We start from the raw sequence: 20,817 nt of genomic DNA, 5'->3' as shown, positions 1-20,817 counted from the left end.
ACTGTTTGCACCTGAATAGTTATGATCTTGGAGATATGATGAGATAAATTTGCCCTGGGCTGTGGTCAAACTTTCTTCCTGGTCTGACCTGACCTAGCAATCCATTCGTGTCCCAGGCCTGGCAAGCAATTAGAGATGAAGCAATCTGATTTAATAAACACTTATGGAGCATCCAGGATTTTCAACAATCTATGCTAGGCTATGGAGAGACAAAGACAAGAATGAAAACAGTCTCTGATCTCTGGGAGCTTACCCCCATGGGGGTGGGGTAAAAGAGGCAGGAGAGTATGCCATAGACCATTATATATGCATCGTAATGTGAGTAGGGGGCAGCTAGGTGGTGAAACAGATAAAACTCCAGGCCTGGAGCCTTCTAGCCTCAGACACTTACTAGCGGTGTGATCCTGGGCAAGTCACTTAACCCTGTTTGCCTCAGTGTCCTCATCGGCAAAATGAGCTAGAGAAAGAAATGGCAGACTACTCCAGTATCTCTGCCAAGAAGACCCCAAATGGGGTCACAGAGAGTCGGACACAACTGAAATGACTGGACGGCGTGTCAGGAGGGGAAAATTAAGGAGATTAAGAAAGGCTTTCTGTGAGAGGGGGCACCTGAGTGGTACGTTGAAGGAAGCTACAGATTCTAAGATGTGGCATTGAAGGGGCATCCTTGGTAGGGTGCACAGTCTGAGCATAGGCATGGAGGTGGGACATGGGAAGCAGCAGGATTTTCATCCGCTTGGTCTGTCTTCCACTCCTCACCCTCTCCTAGACCTATGGCCGTGTCTATAGATTTCTTCGTGTTAAAAGATCTTCCAGACTGTGACAGAGAAGATGCCTTCAGAAATTTTCATCCTGCAGATGAGTCATGCCCAGCCTCGGGGATCTTTCCAAAGGGTGGTTCTCTGTGATGTTTCTTCCAGTATCACAGATCACATCTACAGGTGAGTTTCTTCAAACTCCCACTGTCCCTTCTTGCCAGTGCCCGCACATTACCTCAGATAACCCATAGAATTACTGACTTACAGAACATCAGAGCTGGAAGGGGTATCAAAGGCTGCCTAGTCTAACCCTTACCAGAAGGATTCCCATGTGACTGGGCAAATCACCATTTTGAGTCTCAGTTTCCTCAGCTACAAAACGATGACCTTAAGTGTCTATCTCCGAATGGATGACCCTCTACAACATATCTGAGAAGTGGTCCCTTCCCATGAGCTTGCCTCTGCCTGGACTCCCCCTTAAAATGTCTCATGTTCTTTCAACCCCTTCCCCTCCACACCAAGAATTCTCTCCATGTAGGTGATCCCTGTGGCAAAGATTTAAGAGAGAAAGGTTGCTTTTCTTAACCATCATTTCAAGTAATTCATAAATCAATAAAGAAAATCTTTATTAATGCAAAAAGAAGCAGCGTGAGATAGTGAAAAGAACACCAGATTTGGACTCGGAGGACCTGGGTTCGAATTGAGCACTGCCACTTTCTGCGTGACCTAAGGAAGTTATGTTCCTTCTCTGAGCCTCAGTACCCCAGCTGTGAAATATTGTTGCTGTTGTTTGTCTCTCGTTCTCAAAGAGATCCAATGACATCAGGAGGGTGACGTCTTGACTTGGCAGGTGAATTGGATTTAAGTGAGGCAGACCTGTGCAAAGGCATCAGCCTCACTCTCTCCTCCACGGTCATCTGAGTCCAGTGGCAAGACATAGGTCAGGACAACCGGGGATGGCCCTGGATGGAGGGGGAGACCTTGGCCTTTTAAAGCTAAGGTCTTTCCCAGTTCTCTGTCTGAGGCAACACTCATTCAGCTAGGTAGGAACTGAGGCAAAAGACAGCCTAGTCTGACTTCCCGAAAGGATCAGTCTGGGAGGGGGAGACCCTCAGTTGCTGGCCAGAACAGAAACAGTCGCTATTTCCATTCACTCAGAGCCATCAAAATCCCAAAAAAATGAACCAGTGAGGCTTGGGCTGGTAGTGAAAGCCACAGCGTTTAAAGACATAGTCAAGGAGCAGCATTTGAATCACAATGGCTTTAAGCCTGGTTTACCTGAACTTTGTTTCAAGAAATCATAGATGATGACCCTGGACAAGTCACTTAACCCCGATTGCTTCACCAAAACAGCAAAAAAAAAAAAAAACAAAAAAAAAACCATAGATGAAAACTATATGAGACAAAAGAGTTAATTGTCCCCATTTAGAAAAAAAAAGGTTGAATAAATAAATAGGGAAGAAAAAATGTAGCCCCCAAACCCCAAGATACCTTGTGAAGTATAAGTAATCAAAATTTATCTTCCTTTGCACAGAGCACCCACATGTAAGGGCATGACTCCCCACATAGACAGAGGGAGAGGAGAAGGAAGAGGGGGAGGGAGGAACCAGAGAAGGAAGAGAAAGAAGAAACAGCAGCATTTTCCAATTGGAACTGGGCAGTTGGGTCCCCAGGGGGCAGCTACTGCTACTCACAGGTTGTTGTCCCTCCTCTTTCTTGAGAAGCCTGGACAGGGTGATCTCTAAGGTGGCTTCTAGGTCTACATTTTGCGATTCTGTGAAAATACATGGGGGAGATATTTTGAGTTGGGGAGGCTTTTTGGTGCCCTTTTGCCTCTAAGGAGCCAACCTCTCCCCATACTAAACACAAGAAAAGAGCATTGCTCAGCAATATGGTGCCCCACTTCTGAAGGACTGTAAATTCTTGATGGGGAACATAGCCTTAGCTACTACTGCTTCTGATACAGCTGAGACTGATTAGCTGTGTGACCCTGGACACTTCCACTCTCTAAGGCTTGGTTTCCTAAGCTAGGTAGTGTGTAGTAGTTGAAGGAGAAGTACTCTCCTGCATTAGTAAAAGGGGGTTTCCTCACTGAGAATTTCCTGTCTCAATGAAATCACAAGTGTAGTCTAAATATGAAACTTACTTAACCTCTGTCTGCCTCAGTTTCCTCACCTGTAAAATGGGAATAACAATAGCACTTGCCTTCCAGAGTTGTGAGGATCAAATGAGATAGTATTTGTAAAACACTTTGCAAACCTTAAAACACTATATAAATGCTAGATTATTAGTGTTGTTTCTATGATGATGATAGTGATGATGGTGATGATGGCGATGATGGTGATGATGATGATGATGGTGATGATGATGATGATAGTGATGATGGTGATGATGGTGATGATGATGATGGTGATGATGGTGATGATGATGGTGATGATGATGATGGTGATGGCGATGATGATGATGGTGATGATGATGATGATAGTGATGATGGTGATGATGGTGATGATGATGATGATGATGGTGATGATGATGATGATGGCGATGATGGTGATGATGATGCTTTTAAGGTCCTTTCTGGTTCCTAAATCCTATTAGGAGATAGAACTGGAGCTAGAATCAGGGTACCTTTCCAGTCTCCTTACACCTTACTTCGTAAGACGTACTCTTTGACCCAGTGACACTGGCCATCCAACTCTCAGCTCTGGGCATTCTCTCTGGATGTTCTGCATACTTGGAATACTCTCTTCTAAGTACTGACCTCCCACCTCCTAGTGGAAGCCTTTCCCCAACCCCTCTTAATGCTGGGGGCCTTCCCTCTCCTAATTATTTCCTATTTATTCTAACTGTTTTCAGCTTGGTGTACATATGCGCTTGCCTGTTGTCCCTCTCATTAGATTGTAAGTTCCTTGAGGGCGGGGACTGTCTTTTGCCTCTTTTTGTATCCCCAGCACTGTATGCACTGTATGCACTGTATGCACAGTGCCTGACATGTAGAAGGTGCTCAATAAAAGTTTATTGATTGATTGGTTGATAGGCTTTATATGGGCAGATGTGAGAGAGGTAAGGGCTTGGGAAGGTGGACAGCAGTTGCTCTAGGTATGAATCCACACCTAGATTAGGGCTGTTTGACTGGTCGGAAACTTTCCTGAAGGAGGTGTCTTTAGCTGCCAGAAGTAACAGGAATGACTCGAGAGGAGAGAGGAGGAGGTGGACAGAAACAGGCTAGGGAAAGGTTCTAGCCTTTGCTGCTATTTTACTTTGTGCCAGGCAGGTGATTTTTACAATTCAATTGGAAAAATAAATGATCTTTTCAAGAAACCTGCTGGGATTAGTGAGTTCACACTTATTATTTGCAGAAATAGCTTAGAATAAAAGAGCTAGATGAGTACAAAGTATTATAACTATGCACTACTTTAGAGGGAGACAAATGCAATTCTCTCTAATTTGAACTGCCGGTCAAGCGATTGAAACTTGAATGCCATGAGAGTCATGTGAATTTCCGAAGTATTTAGCCAAGAGTTAGTCCCTACGGTATCAGTGTGTGTGTGCGTGCGTGTGTGTGTGTGTGTGTGTGTGTGTGTGCACATGTGTGCTGACCAGGAACACTAGTTTAGAAAGTATTACAGACTTAGAATCATAACCTGTCGGAATGGGGAGGGGCCCTAGAACAGGGGATGTCAGAGCTCAGAGGGACCTTATAGATCATGTAGTCTATTCTCCATTTACAGATGGGACCCAAAGAGCTCAATCAACTTACCCAACAGCCCAGTGGGAACAGGAATAAGTGACATTTCAATAGTGCTTCAAGGTTCACCCACCACTTTACAAAGATTATTTCTTTTGAATGTCACTGCATCCCTGTGAGGAAATGTTCCAAGTATTGCTGCCCTCACTTTCTTTCTGAGGAAATCAAAACTGACACAGGTAAGGGTCTGCCCTATAGTCACAGGGCTAGTTTGGGAGTCAGGGTTCAAACCTCTCAATCCCTCTAGGCTCTGGTCAAGTGCTCTGGCCCCGACCCCACACTGCCCCCCCCCATTTAATAGAGTTCCCAAAGATAGGATTTGAAGCAGGCTTTGTCACTCCAGAGCTGACTCTCTTAGAAAAGCCAGCTACAACAAGCAAAAGACTGTGATGGCTTAGGTGAAGCTTGGATAGAGCAAACTCCAGCTTGACTTTTACATAGACAGATAGAGGTGGTTGTGGATTGGGTTTTATGGTGCCACAAGAGGCCTCCAGCCAATGGAGTCCTTCCTTGCTGGTTTGGGTATGTATCCCACACATTCTTCTGCAGCGGTCAAGAATTGACTCGGCCAGTGGAGACAGTGACTGACATCAGACTCTCTCCCGGCTTGTGTCTAGGCATCAGCTGGTGAGAGGTGCCATAGGTGGGCAGTTGGTCAACTGTGAAGATCTTTTTCAGTATGTAGTGGTGAGGGCTGTTTTCTCAGCCAGGCTTCCCTCCATGTCTACAGTTGCATGTTTGTTGTGGTCATCCAACTGATTGTCAATTGTAGGGTATAATGGCGAAGAATGTTATGGCATCTTACGATTCTTGTTGTGGGTTCTCATCAACTGTTATTTGTTGTTGTGGATAATGATATGTGGTTGTTGGTGTGTAGGAGGGGAGTGGGATGCTATGCTGAGTGTCTACTTGCATTCTTGCCTTGCTTGTGGTCACAGAACTCCTAGTGAGTATGAGTATTTGGAATTCTGTGTGTATACGTGTGTGTGTGTGTGTGTGTGTGTTAAAACCCTTTTGAAAAAAAATCATGATGAAGCAGAAAGACTTCTTAACTTGGAGCAGAGGGAGAGATCTGGGTTCGAATCTAACCTCAGGCACTAGCTGTGACCATGAAGAGAAGGAAGGAAAGAGATGAGCATTTATTAAGAGCCTACTATGTGCCAGGCACTGTACTGAGTGCTTTACAAATGTTTCTTCATTTGATCCTCACGACATCCCTCGATGATAGTGGGGTGAGTGGATAAATGGCTTCCCCTGTCTGAGTCTCAGGTCCTTCATAAGTAAAATGGAGATATTAATAATCACAGTACCCACTAGGCAGTACCTACCTGACAGAGTTGTTGTAGGAGTCCAGTGAGAAAATGTGTAGAAAACCCATCAGACAGTCTTGAAGCTCAAGATATGAAGGCAAGGGATGGGGAGCTCCCCGTAGGGTCAGGGAGACCTGGGTTCAAGTCTGGCCTCTGACCTACACCAGCTCTGTGACTTTGGGCATCTCTGAGAGCTTCAAGCACCTCTCAGAGAGTTTCACTTTCAGAACTGGGGGTAACATGCTGTGGCAAAGAGTGATTCTTCCATCAGAGGGTTCTTTCACCAATGAAACCACAAACCCAGGCCCCCTCTCAGTTAGGAGAGAAGTGCGAACATGTTCTTCTTAGATCCTTTTCCTTAAACTCTACTGACCAGTAAAAGTTGGAATTTAAAGCTCAAACACTCTGGTATTCCAATGGATTTGTGGTCCAACCCATGGTGGGGAATCACTCCTATTAGGCAGATCACAACCCAAGCTTGCCTGCCCATCCCTGGCCTTGGCCTCTCACCCCACACAGCCCATTCACCCAACCTGCTGGGAGCCTCTTCAAGTTCCCTTGGTGTCCCATGGGAGAGCAAACTAAATAAGTCTGGGAGTGGGAGGCAGCTTGGTTCATTAGAGAATGGCTGATGTGGAATCAATGAACTTGGGTTTGAATCCTGGCTCCATCATCTGCTGTTCAGTCTATCCTCAAAGATCTCAAGTGATGGGGAACTCACTACCTTCCACCCTGAAAGCAGCCTTTGACTAGCTCTCATCATTTTTCCTCAAGTTTGCACAATGGGGAAGCCCAAACTCTAGCCCAGGTGTCCTTAACCTAGGACCAACAAACTTGTTATATGCACACCTAAATACATATGAATTACATTGTGCAGGTATGCACTATTATTCATGTGTACCTGCACATAAGATACATGTGTACATATAAACACATGCATGCATATGAGCACTGTGCACGGTGTGTGAATATACATACACATGTGTATAGGCGCATCTATACATAAATGTACAATGCATTGTGTAGTTGTGTGTGTACACGTGTGCACATTTACACGCATATGCGTGCATGTTCACATGTGTATGCATATACGTACAGAAGCCTTGTGTGTCTGTTATATGTGCATTACCTAAATACACATATGTGCCTATTTTATACATGTACATGTTATGCCTGCACACAGGTGACTTACATATATGTTCATCTATATGTTGACATGTATGCATATGGGTATGATAAACATGACACAAATATATGTATTGTGTATCTACATACTTGTATACATAAGTGTATTTATGTACTTGTGTGCATACATATATAGATACATTGCATACATGCAAATTAGTATATATTATGTGACCTTTATTACTGTGTGTGTACATGTGTATGCTTATGTGTGCATATATACATGTGTTTGTGTGTTGTGTGTGACATGTGTGTTGTGCTCATATACATAGAGAGAGATATAGATAGATTAACTAACACATAGATATGTAGATAAATTAATTAACATGTGGATTAATTACATATAATGTATAATTTTATATAATAATCCATATATATAGATGTTAGTTAATCTATCATTATCTATATACAGAGGCAGCTAGGTGACATAGCAGAGCACTGGGCCTGAAGTCAGGAAGACTATTATCTCTCCCAGGAGTCTGTGCCCTTCCTTCTAGAAGCTGGACTTCACAGAGAATATTCTGCCCTTGCCGGGTGCCCCCCTGTAAGGCCCTCACCCTCACCCCACATTCCCTCAAAATCGGCAGTTCCAACCATCACTCCTACAGGACCCTTCTCACTCACGTGTCTATATTTGCCTGGGAAATTGTAATGATTGGAATTAGGAAGACCGCTCCCCTACAGTAATAATAATAATAACAACAATAATGATGATGATGATGGATAAAAAGGTAGATATAGATGAGTAGGTAGATAGATAGACAAATGAATGTAGGTGGGTAGAGAGGCAACATTTACATAGCATTTACTATGTGCTCAGTAATTCACAATTATTTCATTTGATCTTTTCAACAACCCTGAAAGGTAGATGCTTTTATTATCCCCGTTTTACAGATGAGGAAACTGAGACAGAAAGAGGCTAAGTGACTTGCCCATGGTCACACAGCTAGGAAGCATCTGAAATCAAATTTGAACTGGGGGCTTCCTGACTCCGGGTCCAGAGCTCTACACACCGCCCAGAGTAGGCAGAATAGAGGCCGGGAAAGTGATTCAGAACCACTGGAGGCCTTCGCTTCAATTCAGTAAGAATGTACTCAATGTTTGTTGAGTACTAGTCCTAGTGATTGTTCTACGCATTGGAGATAAACAGCTACCTAAGTGTCTAATAGCTAGGGTGTGCGGTAGATAGAGCACCAGACCTAGAGTCAGGAGGACCTGAGTTCAAATCCAGCCTCAGACACTTACTGGCTGGGTAACTCTGGACAAGTCACTTAACCCTGTTTGCCTCAATTTTCTTATCTGCAAAATAAGCTGGAGAAGGAAATGGTAAACCACTCTGGTATCTTTGCCAAGAAAACCCCAAATGAGGTCAGGAAGAGTCAGACATGATTGAACAACAACAAAAAAAAGCAAACAAACAGATCTGAAGCCATGGTCTTCTTGACTTCCGAGGTTCTCAGCACCATTTCATGCTCTAGAGCTAAGCTTCCAAGGAACCAGGGACTCTTAAAAGTCAAGATAAGGAGGCAAACAGCCTAGGCCTGAGGAAAGCCTGCGCAAATGAGCAGAAGAGGAGACAGAATGTCATGTTGAAGGGAGAGAAGGAGGTAAGTTTGACCGGAATGTAGACTGTGTATGTTTGGGGGGTGGAGGGAGGAGTGGTGTGTGATCAGCTTAGCCAGATAGACTGGAGACCCTTTATGAAAGATCTACCAAATCACCAAATAGCTCATCAATTGAGAGCATTCTGAGCTGCTTTTTGGAGACAAGGGTCGAAGCTGTAGACTTGGGAAGCGCCTTAATAGACATCTAAGTATCTCATTTCACAGATGAGAAAGCTGAGGCCAAAATAACTCATCTACCAAAATAAGGAATTTGATTTTTATCTTAAAAGTGATAGGGAGTTGCCGAAATTTCTTGAGCAGGGGAGTAATATGGCCAGACCTTTCTTGGGTTTCAGGAAAATCCATTTGGCAAACAGATCCCATGCCATGAGGAGTTCTGGTCCCAAATGAAAAGTAATTTCAAAGAAATAGTAAGTTGTCTACTCAGTCATTTATTCAAATTATTATGCACCTACTCAATTAAGGCTGGGCCTGAATCATTAGCACATAGTCAAGGACCGCCCAATGGACCCATTTGCAGAATGGAAAACACGCCTGTGAGACTGGGCAAACCCGAATCCCTCCCTCCAAGTTTTCATCAGTTTCTTAGGGTCAGAGTTAGAAAGCCCGAGAATGTCATTTGGGTCTGCTCCTGCCGATAAGATGAGGATAACAAGTTTTCTTCCACTCCTGCTCCCCAACACGCGTCATGGCATTCCAGGTCTTGGGCAATCGGGGCCGCCGAGGGTTGTTTATCTGTTTTGATTTTTGCACCGTGTCCAAGCCGAGGACATCTGTGAAATGTTTCCTTGCTGCAAATGTGGATTTTGTTTTTTTGCTGCTTGGCCCGAGGAATCGCCAAGAAGAGAGAAAGGTCGTGGAAAGGGAGTGGGAGGTTCCTGAACAACAACAATACAAAACACCCTCAGGAAAAAAAAAAACCAGCCAGAATGGGTGCCCCAATGATGTCACGGTTGACACACTGCCAAAGACCAAGAGTGCGACCCTGGCTGGTGTAAAACTCCACCACACATAAGGGGCAGACACCCCAAAGCACCCAGGGCAAGAAGGAAGGTAAAAGGGAACAGGCTAAATGCAGAATTTCAGCATTTGCCCTGACAATGAGGCCATTGATAGTCAACTTGGACAGGAGGCGGGGGAGAGGGAAGATGCTGAGTGAGAAGGGATCTTCGTGGGAAAATGATAATCCCGCATTTCTTCCTCCTGTGTCTTAGCCACTGAGAGACAGTGGGGCCGTGACAGGGTGAAAGCTGGCTCTCACAGGGCAGGGATATCAATCACGATCAAATTTAGAAAATTGTTGGGAGGCCCAGCCCCCAGGTAGGGGAAGGAAGAGTCTCGGAGCAGAAGTATCAAAGATGGACATTTTTAAAGTGAATTGAGAGCATTCTGCGCTGCTTTTTGGAGACAAGAATCGAAGCTGTTGACTTGGGAAGCGCCTTAATAGACGTCTAAGTATCTCATTTTACAGATGAGAAAACTGAGGCCAAAATAACTCATCTGACAGTTTCTCAGCCAAGGCAAGGCAGAGCCCCTCGACTTTGATCTCCATTTGATGTCATTAGGTAAATCTTTGAGTTGCTTGGGGCTCAGAAAGGAGAGGCCCTCAGTTTCTCCATTTGTAAAATGAAAGGATTGACCTCTAAGGTCCATTCTATGATTTCAAAACCTCTGATCCTGTTGTCTTTTTTTTTGGGGGGGGGGAAGGCTAGTCAATGGCAATGGGGTTAAGTGACTTGCCCAGGGTCATACAGCTATTAAGCGTCAAGGATCTGAGGCCGGATTTGAACTCAGGTCCTCCTAAGTCCAGGGCCGGTGCTTTATCCATCACACCACCTAGCTGCCCCTTTGTTATTTGTCCATATAGCTAGCAAGTTTCAGGGGTGGTGTTTGAACCTACATCTTCCTCCACACTCACTCTCTGAAAAGGAAAGCTGCTTAAGAAATGTTTAGAACATTGGCTTGTAACCTGTAGTCCATGAACCACCCCCAAAAGGGCTAGATTTCACAGAGTCTTCATGGATAGGTTTTATGGAATCTCCAAACTTAGAACATTTACCATTTTGATAACTGTATTTCAATATAATTGGGTTTTTGTATCGTTATATTTTTATTTTATGTATTAAAACCAGAATTCTGAGAAGGATCCATGGGCTTCACAAGCCTGTCAAAGGGATCCATAAAACAAAAAGTGGTAAAGCACCCCTGCTTTAAAAGTGGGTGAATATAATTCACTTATTTTAAGTGCTATGGGGTAGGGGGTGGTATAGCACGGCATAATGGAAGGAATGGTAGATTTCGAGTCAGAGGCTGTTATGTGGTCATTTCAGTCATGTCTGACTCTTCATGACCCCATTTGGGGTTTTCTTGGCAAAGATACTGGAGTGGTTTGCTATTTCCTTCTCCATCTCATTTAACAGATGAGGAAACTGAGGCAAGCAGGGGCAAGTGACTTGCCTAGAGTCACACAGCTAGAAAGTATCTGAACCTGGATTTGAACTCAGGTCTTCCTGACTCCAGGCCTGGCACTCTATTTACTGTACCACTCAGTTGCCCAAGTCAGAAGACCTGGGTTCAAATCCTGCCTCCGTCTCTTAATACTTACATTACTTTGGTCTTCAGTTTCCTCATCTATAAAATGAGGTAGGGTCTGGTTTTGTTATTGTTGTTAGAATCTCTCTGGACATCAGTTTTTTTCATGAAGGGACTGATCTCTAAGGTCCTTTCTACCTTTGAATCTTTAATCCTCTTGCTTTCCTATGGTCATGTCAGGAGTGAGTGTCCAGACAAGTCGTTTCAGCCAAATAGGACCGTTATCTTTCCTTGAGTTCATCATTCCATCTCCTCTTCCCATCCTTTTATATAAGCTGTCTCCCATGCCTCAGATGCTCCTTCCTCACATCCATCCTGAAGCTTCCCTTTCCTCCTTCGTCCAGGTGCTGATTCCTCCAGGAAGGCTTCTTGGATTTCATAGCTCTTAATATTCTCTCCCATTTTGTGGTCTCCTTTGTCCCCCTCACTTCCCAGCTTGTGTTATACTTAGGATCATAAGAAAACAAGCTTAAAGCTGGATGGGGCCTGAGAGGTCATAGGGTCCAACCCACCAGTTGAACAAAGCAGTAAACTGAGACTCAGAGAGTGAGACCCTAGAAAGGCCTATGAAGTCATTGAGCCTAAACCCATCATTTACAGACAAAAAAACTGGGACCCAGAAAAATTAAGTGATTTCCCAGGGTCATGTAGCTAGTAAGTAAGGGTAGTATTCTGGGTGGGATGGGAGCTGCTTGAAGAGAGACCGTTTTCCTTTTGTCTTTAGGCATGTTCTGTGTGTGTGAGAGAGAATGTGTATGTATATGAGCACATGTGTGCATGCATGTGTGTATATATGTAGTAAGGGTTGGGGCAGAGGACATGAATTAGACACGAGAGTAGGGACTGTTTTGTTTTGTTGATTTTTTTCCCTTCTTTCTAATCTTCAGACCCTTGTGTGACAATGCCAGGCATATAGTACACTTTTTTTTTTTTTGGTTAGGCAGTGGGGTTAAGTGACTTGCCCAGTGTCACACAGCTAGTAAGTGTTATGTGTCTGAGACCGGATTTGAACTCAGGTCCTCTTGAATCCAGGGCCAGTGCTCTATCCACTGTGCCACCTAGCTACCTCTCATATAGTACACTCTTGACCAATATATCATGAACTGAATAAAGTTTCTCTGGCATGAGAGCTAAAGAATCATAGAGCAGGAAAGGAGGTCTAGAAAGGGGATAGACTTGTCCAAGGTCACAGAGCAAGTGAGAGGAAGGATAAAGATTAGAACCCAAGTGGCACTCATCCCACAGCATGGAGAGGTAGAGGGAGCACTGGACTTAGAGCCAGGAAGACCTGAGTTCAAATCCTACCTTGGATACTTACTAGTGGTTATCTTGGGCAATTCAGTTAAGCTCTTTTTGTCTCAGTTTCCCCATCTATAAAAGAAGGGAGTTGGGTTTGATCATGGCCTCAAAAGTCCCTTCCAGCTCTAAAGTTGACCCTCTGTCCCTAATTCATCTCCTCTCTTTGAACCTCAGTTTCCTGCTCTATAAAAGGAAGGGGGTGGTTTTGATGATGGCCTCAAAGATCCCCTTCAGTTCTCAATCCTGTGATTCCTCAGGACTTTCCTGAAATGACTCACATTAAAAACTCCCCACATTCTGCCCGAAAGGAATCTGAAGCCAGCAGGGATCAAATCCACCCCAGTTCCCATTACACTATAAATCTGGGACATTATCTTAGCAGGGGTGGAGATGAGGAGTCAAGGAAATCATCGTGAAATTGTTCTTTTCTTGGCCTGGCCAAAAATTTCCCTCTGTCTGTCGCTCCATTATTCTAGGTTACAGCTCTTGGATCAGTCTAAACAATCTCCCTCCCCCGCCTGCCTTCAGCGCTATAATTAAAAAAATATTTGGTTCCTAATATACACAGCTCGCTTTGGGGAGGGGCGCAGCTGTCAGGTGGTATTAGAGAAGGAGGCCTCTGGGAAGGCCTTCGATTTCACCATTGGCACTGGTCATTCCCAACAGCCAAAACAACCGGGCTGCCCAGAGGTTTGACTGCGGCCGTGAGACAATACTTCTTCCAGAAAGGAGCTGATGTCTGCACCCAACCTGTGCGTCTCTAGTAAAGACCCTCCTGGACACTAAGGATTTTTCCTTCGTCTTATTATTCTCACCTTTTTCCCCACTTTCACCCCACCCCCCCAACAACAAAAAAAAAAAACTTAGAGTGGGATCATAAGATGTTTTTAATCAATCAATCACATGATAAAAGGATCACAGATGTAGAGCTGGACTGGAAGGGGTATTAGAAATCACATGATCTAAGGGTTCTCTAACTTTTTTGTGTTGTGGCCCTCTGCCTGGGCACTCAGGTATGAGCCCTATATGGACCCCTTCAAAAATAATGTTTTTAGTGTGTAAAATAAACTACGTAGGATTACTAAAGAAATCAATTGTATTGAAATACAAGCTATCAAAATATGTTTTAAAATGTTTACAGGTTAAGAATCTCTGTTCTAGAACACAACCCTCTCATTTTACAGATGAGGAAAGTGAGGCACAGAGGTTAAAGTGGTTTGCTCATTGTCATACAGGCATTAAGTAACAGAAGCAGGATTTGAATTCAGTTTCTCTCATTCCAAAACTAAGGCTCTTTGCCTCGTGCCAGGGATCATCAAGCATTTATTAAACACCTATGTAAGCACCTGGTATCAGCAAACGTTTATTAAACACGAAGTATTATACTATGTGCTAGGATTGCAAAGACAAAAATGGAATGATACTTGCCCCAAGGTCACTCGCATCCTAGGATCATAAATGTCATTGACTCCAACCCCGTATTTTCCACAAGTAAAAAAAAATGAGCAGGAAGTGACTTCCCCATGGCGAGTAAAAAAAAAAAGAATCAAAGAATTATACATTCAGAGCTAGAAGGTACCATAAAGGCTAAGTCCAATCCCCTCATTTTACATGTGGGGAAACTGAGGCCCAGAGAGGTTAAATGCCTTGCCCTGTGTCAAACAGATTGTAAGTGGCAGAGTCAGGATTTGAACTGAGTTTCTTTGACTCCAAAGCAATCATCCTTTCTACTGAACCATGTTGCTTTAACCAGCCCAATCAGAATGTGAACCTGAAGTTTAGATTCAGTCAAAAGGCCACATTTGAGGACCTAGAGGGCCACATGTGGCCTCCAGGCAACAGGTTCCCCACCCCTGACCTAGGTCCTCTGACTCCCAAATCCAATATGGATTTCACCATCAGTTACATCAATTTGCCAATGGATGCTCGTAATTATCTGGCATTGTAATTTGGAATCCAGGATAAGATCATAGAATTGCCTTCCTTCGATTGCAATGGCATGATGGACAGCAGATGCGTTAGATAAATAGATATACATACATACACATACGTGCTTATTATGTATGTGTATAAATACACATACATACAAAACAAGTATATGTACCTATATGTATATACTTATACAAATATGTATGTGTGTATATGCACATATGTATGTGTATCTGTATGCCTCCAAGCTCTTTGCACCCATACCAGGTGCTCACAGTGGTCATGACTCTGGTACATAGGATCACTGATTTAATGAACAATTCTTTAAAAAAGAGGCATAGGGGGTTTGGGGAAGGAGGTCAATCTGAGCTTTAGGGAAATCTCTCAGGCCGCTCCATGATGGATGGTTTGAAGTGGAGAAAAATGAAGCAGGAAGACCAATTAGAAAGCTATCATAATGTTCCTGGCTAGAGATGATAAGGTCTCTCTGAGTTCTGACACATTATGTTCCAAGGTCCCTCTCAATTCTGGTGTTTTCTGCCATATGGGTCTCCCAGATGTGGCATTCTCTGTTCTCTGATCTAGTCTAGCTCTATCTAAATCCTCTTATCCTATGAACTGGGAAACATAAATGCTTCACACTTTAGTTGAGCGAAACATTAAAAATCATTAGCAGACCATTAACACTGACTTTGCTCCTCTATCCCTGGTGACCTAACTTGCCTATCTGTGATGGAAAGCCTGGGATTGGGCACAGCCCAGGTATGTCAGCCCCTCAGCAGGCCCCAGCAGGCCCCTTAAGTGGATGTAACGATCACAATAACCCCACACCACTCAATCCTATCAAGGCCTTTAATCTCTGAAAACCACCAGGATGGGAGGACTTTTTTTTTTCTCTGCCTATGCTTGGCAAAGTCTTAGGAGCAAAGGGTTAACATTTCAGAGCCTTCCAAGCAGAGCTGTTTGGATAAGTACACCTGATATTCTCCATTCTGGGGGCCTGGGAGACAGACGGTTTATGTGTATACACTTTATGGGGCAGACTTTGTTACAGACGCCACAGAGGAACTCCCAATCGGTGCAGGAAGTGAAATATACACAAAAACCCAGAGATGGAGAAGAGATCTGGTAACACGCCTTGCACTTCAAGGCTTCTGTCAACAAGGCAGGTATCATCGGGAACACAGACTCCGCCGCCCAAAGTGGAGGGCTCCCCAAAACCCGAGCTGGAGGAAAGGTCTTTTTATTGCTGTCCAGTCATTTTCAGTCGGGTCTGACTCTTTGTGACCCCATTTGAGATTTTCCTGGCAAAGACGCTAGTGTGGTTTGCTGTTTCCTTCTTCAGCTCATTTTACTGATGAGGAAACTGAGGCAAACAGGATAAAGTAACTTGCCCAGGGTCACACAGCTAATAAGCGTCTGAGGCCAGATTTGAACTCAGGAAGAGGAGTCTTTCCTGAATCCTGGTCCAGCGCTCTATCCAGAAAGGATCTTTAGAAGGAATCAAATTCTAGGCCAATTTCTTTATTTTTCAGATGGAAAAACTGAGGCAGAGACAGGAGATGTAACTAACCCACAAGTGTCAGAGTTGAGGCATGAGCGTAAGCCTGCTAAGTCCTTACCTAATGCTTTTTTGATTTCATCACATAAACCCCTAGGGGTTTTAGTCCTTTTCCTCCATTGGCTGATCACTCAACTCCCTGCCTCCCCCACATCTGTTTGTTATCCTACCTCATCGGCTTTTCCCAATCAAGTCAATAAGATTTATTAAGTGACTGTTAGCAGCAGGCACTGTGCTGAGCATTGGGCATGCAAAGAAAGGCAAAAGATTCCTGCCCCCAATGAGCTCATAGTCTAACGGGAAGGACAACATGCAAACAAACTTGAGGGTCACCTGAGAAGTTAGAAAGAGGGAGAAATGGAAGGTCCACCACCACTAGTGGTGACTCTCTCCCAGCCCTGACATTCCCTGTTCTAAGGCTCCTTCTAGCTCTGACGTCACCTGTTCTAAGGCCTCTCCCAGCTCTGACGTTCCCTATTCTAAGGCCCCTCCTAGCTCTGATATTCTCTGTTTTAAGGCCCCTCCCAGCCTTTGGAAAGTGGACCACCAGCGAAATAAAGTCTTCAGGTAGAGAGCACAAGTCAGGCAGGGGCTTCCTACCTTCCTTCCCCTCCCACCCTGATGAAATCTGAATGTTACTTCCTGGAAGATGGAGTGTTACTGAAGGCCTCAACCTAGCAAGGCCAATGTCAGAATCCCAACATCTATCCTACTTGATCCATTCCCCCTAAGGCTACAACCTTCTCTCCACTCAAATTCCACATAGTGGCTTTTTTGGGGGGCAGTGGGGGTCACAGGGTAGAGGGAGGAAGGGCCACCTGTATAACACACTTGTCATGAAAGGTTATGTAGCACAGTTATCAATGTTCGTGTTTTATTCTCCTCCTAGGATCTGAGCTCCACGAAGGCAGGGACAAGATCTTTTCTAAGCTTTGCTTCTTTCGTTCAAAGAAGCATGGGAGGATTTGTATGAATGGATGTAGGGTGAAGAAAGCATTACCAGAAGAACCACACACATGATAACTATAATAATGTAAATAAAAATAACACTAGAGAGAAAATGAGCTTAGATTCACTTAAATGAGTCATTTATTCCCTCCCCCCCAGAAAACAGACCATGAAACACAGCCAACTCTTCTCAGGAGAGAGATGAGAAACTCCAGGGGCATAATGGACTCTTTGCTGGCAAATGTAATTAGTTGGTTTTACTTAACTGTCAAAAAAGGATGGGGGTGAAGTATATTGGGGACATAACTATAATATGAAAATCAAAATGCATTACTAGAACTTTTAAATTATATATATATATATAGATACACAAACACGTATATATATATATATATATATATATATATATATATATATCCTTTGCATATCTCCTAGCCTAGTTCTGTATGTACTATACAGTTTAGATCCTTAATAAAAGTTTGCTGCTCTGAAAAATGTAACATGAACTCCCTGGCTCCAATTTCTACGCAATCCATGATCAATACTAAAGAGAAGGCTCAGATCATTTATCTGCTTCCTGAACAAAGACTGTCCCATTGGAAAGCCAATGTCGTAATAATGAGTCAACACATCATCGCACCTATGATCTGATTGGTGTGGATTCTCCTTCCAATGATGGACCATTACTGCCCATCCTAAATAACTTTGAACCATGTCACCCTATCACTTCATCTAAGAAGCTGCATCCAATGTACTGGAGGTCTTCCTCACATGCCATTGACATTGAGTAGCTAAGAAAGGAACATAACAATCATACCTGTCAGTATTCCCTTGTTCTCACCATATGACCGGCCCACCATTTTTTTTCTGATGACATCCTTTATGTAGTCTCTCCTACCTTTTTCCTAGTTCCATTTCTTACACTATCAATCAACAAGTATTTATTAAGGACCTACTATGTGCCAGGCACTACACTAGGGGTTGAGGATGATACAAAGAGACAAGTGAGAGAGTTTCTGTTCTTAAGGAGCTTATCTCCTAAGTTGGGAGACAACATGCATCTCTAGAGGTACAGATAAGGCACAGACAACACAGAGACAAAATATACCCAAATGTCTCCTGGGAAGAAACAATGGTTAGAGTGATGGGCCTGGAGCCAGGAAGTCTCGAGTTAAATTCCAGCCTCAGATACTTACTGTGTGATCCTGGATAAATAACTTAACTGCTCTTTGATTAAGTTTCCTCAATCTAAAATGAGCATAATAATAGCACCTACCCCACAGGGTTGTGAGGATCAAATGATGTGATGTTTATAGAGTGCTTAGCACATAGCAGATGCCTAATAAATGCTTATTCCCTTCCCCTTTTTTTAGTGACTGAGGCAGCTACAGGGACTGGGAAAGACCTCTTCCAGAAAGTGACACTTGAGGGGAGTCTGAGAGGAAATCCGGGATTTCAAGATTTGGAGGAAGAGGGAGAATATTCCAGGCAGGGTGGGTCAGCAAGTGCAAAGGTGCGGAGGTGGGAGATTGGACCATTATGTGAAGAACAGCAAGAAAACAAGTATGGCTAGGCCATTGAATGAGTAAAGAGGAATAATTTGTGAGACCGAAATATCTCTCCCAGTGATGTACAACTGTGAGTCATGCAATCCTACAGTCTCCTAAGGTTTAGTTTTGAAGTGGAGAGCATAGCCAATGTGAGAATTTGTTTTGCTTGATTGTATATATTTGTTACAAGAGGTTTTTCTTTTTTTTTTCCAATGGAGACAGCAGGGAGAGGATGAGTAGGGATAGAACTCGAAAAGAAAGAGACAAAGACAGATAGCAGCAGAAGGGGAGAGAGAGAGAGAGAGAGAGAGAGAGAGAAACAGAAACAGAAACAGAAGGAGAGAAAGAGAGAATGAGAAACTGAGAGGGAGGAGAGAGAGAGAAAAACAGAGGGGAAGGAGAGAAAGAGACAGGGAGAAAGAGAGAGAGAAAGAGAAGCAGAGAGAAGGGGGGAGAGAAATAGAAACAGAGAGAGGGAGGAGAGAAAAAGAGAGTCAGAGAAACAAAGAGAGAGAGTGACAGAGAGAGAGGGAGACAGAGACAGAAGACAACAGAACAGAATAGAACTGACAAAAGAATCCCAGAAGGAAGGAGTCCCAGACAGGCAGGACTACTTTGAAAGTTACATGTTGAACTTACACACTTTAAAGAGAAGCTTTTCATAATAGAGATTTCCAGTTTCATGGACAAATTCTTTCTGTGCATTAATGTGTACAAAAATGTTTGCTTTATTTATTAAGTTCAGAATAAAAAATAAACATTATAAATTTTATCATCCTACTTAAAAAAAAAAAAGAATAAAATGTCCCTCAGAGTGGCAATGGAGAGGAATGTGGTGGGTATGAGCCACTTGCTGTATACTGCAAAGGAAGTGCAATAAATATTAATAAAATCATAATAACAATAAAAGTAAGATCTCTCAACTAACACTCATTCCCCCTTATGTTCCTCACAAGAAGGTGAGTCTGTGTTCTCAGAGGGCCCACAGCCTGAGCATGAACTCCAGAAGGGTCCTGGCAGGCTAGAAGAGTTTCATAGATGAGCCCAGTGACTGTGTGTCTGAGAATCAGACTAGTTGAGGCAGAGTTCTTTACCTTTTTTGTGTCTTGTATCTGTCGGGCAGTTTGGTGAAGCCACAGACCTCTTCTCAGAAGAATATTTTTCAATGCATAAAATAAAATACGTAGGATTACAAGGGAAACTAAATGTGGATGAAAATGAAGATATAAAATGAAGGAAAGTTTACAGTCTCAGATGGTAGAGGCTGAATCCACACTGAAAACCGTCAAAAGACCCAGAAGTATGGAGGTAGGAATGTGCTGGAGCCAGCTCCACCCAAACTAGGTGGAGAGAGCTGATTGTTAAATTTTCTGCATGAACATTTACACCTCAAAAATTGGCAAATGTCTACTAATCAGGGCTTGATTTATCATTTTGCTGACTGTCTGGACTTCGGAAGTGACAGAGAAAATGTAAATAATGCAGATTAAGCAGGAAAGCACATCCTGTGTACAGTTTCTTCAGCAAGCTGGTGGTTAAACATTTACCAACATGCCCCTATATGGAGACTCTTAAGGTTTTTCAAGGCATTTCACATGTATTTTCTCATTTGAAACCTACAACAAACCTTCCCATTTTATAAATGGCATAGTTAAGGTCCAAAGAAAGAGATAATTTGTGAAAGGTCACATAGCCTTTCCTGGTCCTCTCCCCCTTCTCCTTCCCTCTCAGATCACCTTCCATCCACTCAGTTATATCTTGTATGTGTGTTCATCTTTTCCATTAGAATATAAACTCCCTGAGGTCAAGATTTGACTTCTTGGGCCTTTCTTTGTATCTTGGTACAGTGTCTAGCCCATTGTTATTGTTCAGTTGTATCACTCACATCCGACTCTTCATGACTCAATTTGAGGTTTTTTTGGCAGAGAAACTGGAGTGACTCAACATTTCCTTCTCCAGCTCATTTGACAGATGAGGAAACTGAGGCAAGCAGGGTGAAGTGACTTGCCCAGGGTCACACAGCTAGTGTCTAAGACTGCATTTGAATTCAGGTCTTACTGACTCCAGGCCCAGTGCTCTATCCACTGAGCCACCTAGCTAATCTGGCCCATACTTAGTGTCTAATAAATACTCATTGGTTAACTGATATGTCCACTAAGTAGTAAAACCCAGGACCTTCTGACCCCATGCTCAGAGCCAACAATAGCAATTTTACTGCTTAATTCAAGCACAAGCCCCACGTCCTCAAATCAACTTTACAATCCATGATGTGAAATTAATGCAGGTAATTTAAACAAATCCAGTTGGAGCTA

This window comes from Vombatus ursinus, unplaced genomic scaffold (genome assembly GCF_900497805.2).
Source record: "Vombatus ursinus unplaced genomic scaffold, bare-nosed wombat genome assembly UNPS02001287.1, whole genome shotgun sequence".
Lineage (NCBI taxonomy): Eukaryota > Metazoa > Chordata > Mammalia > Diprotodontia > Vombatidae > Vombatus > Vombatus ursinus.
The sequence above is the reverse complement of the archived record's forward strand: the minus strand, read 5'-3'. Positions refer to the sequence as shown.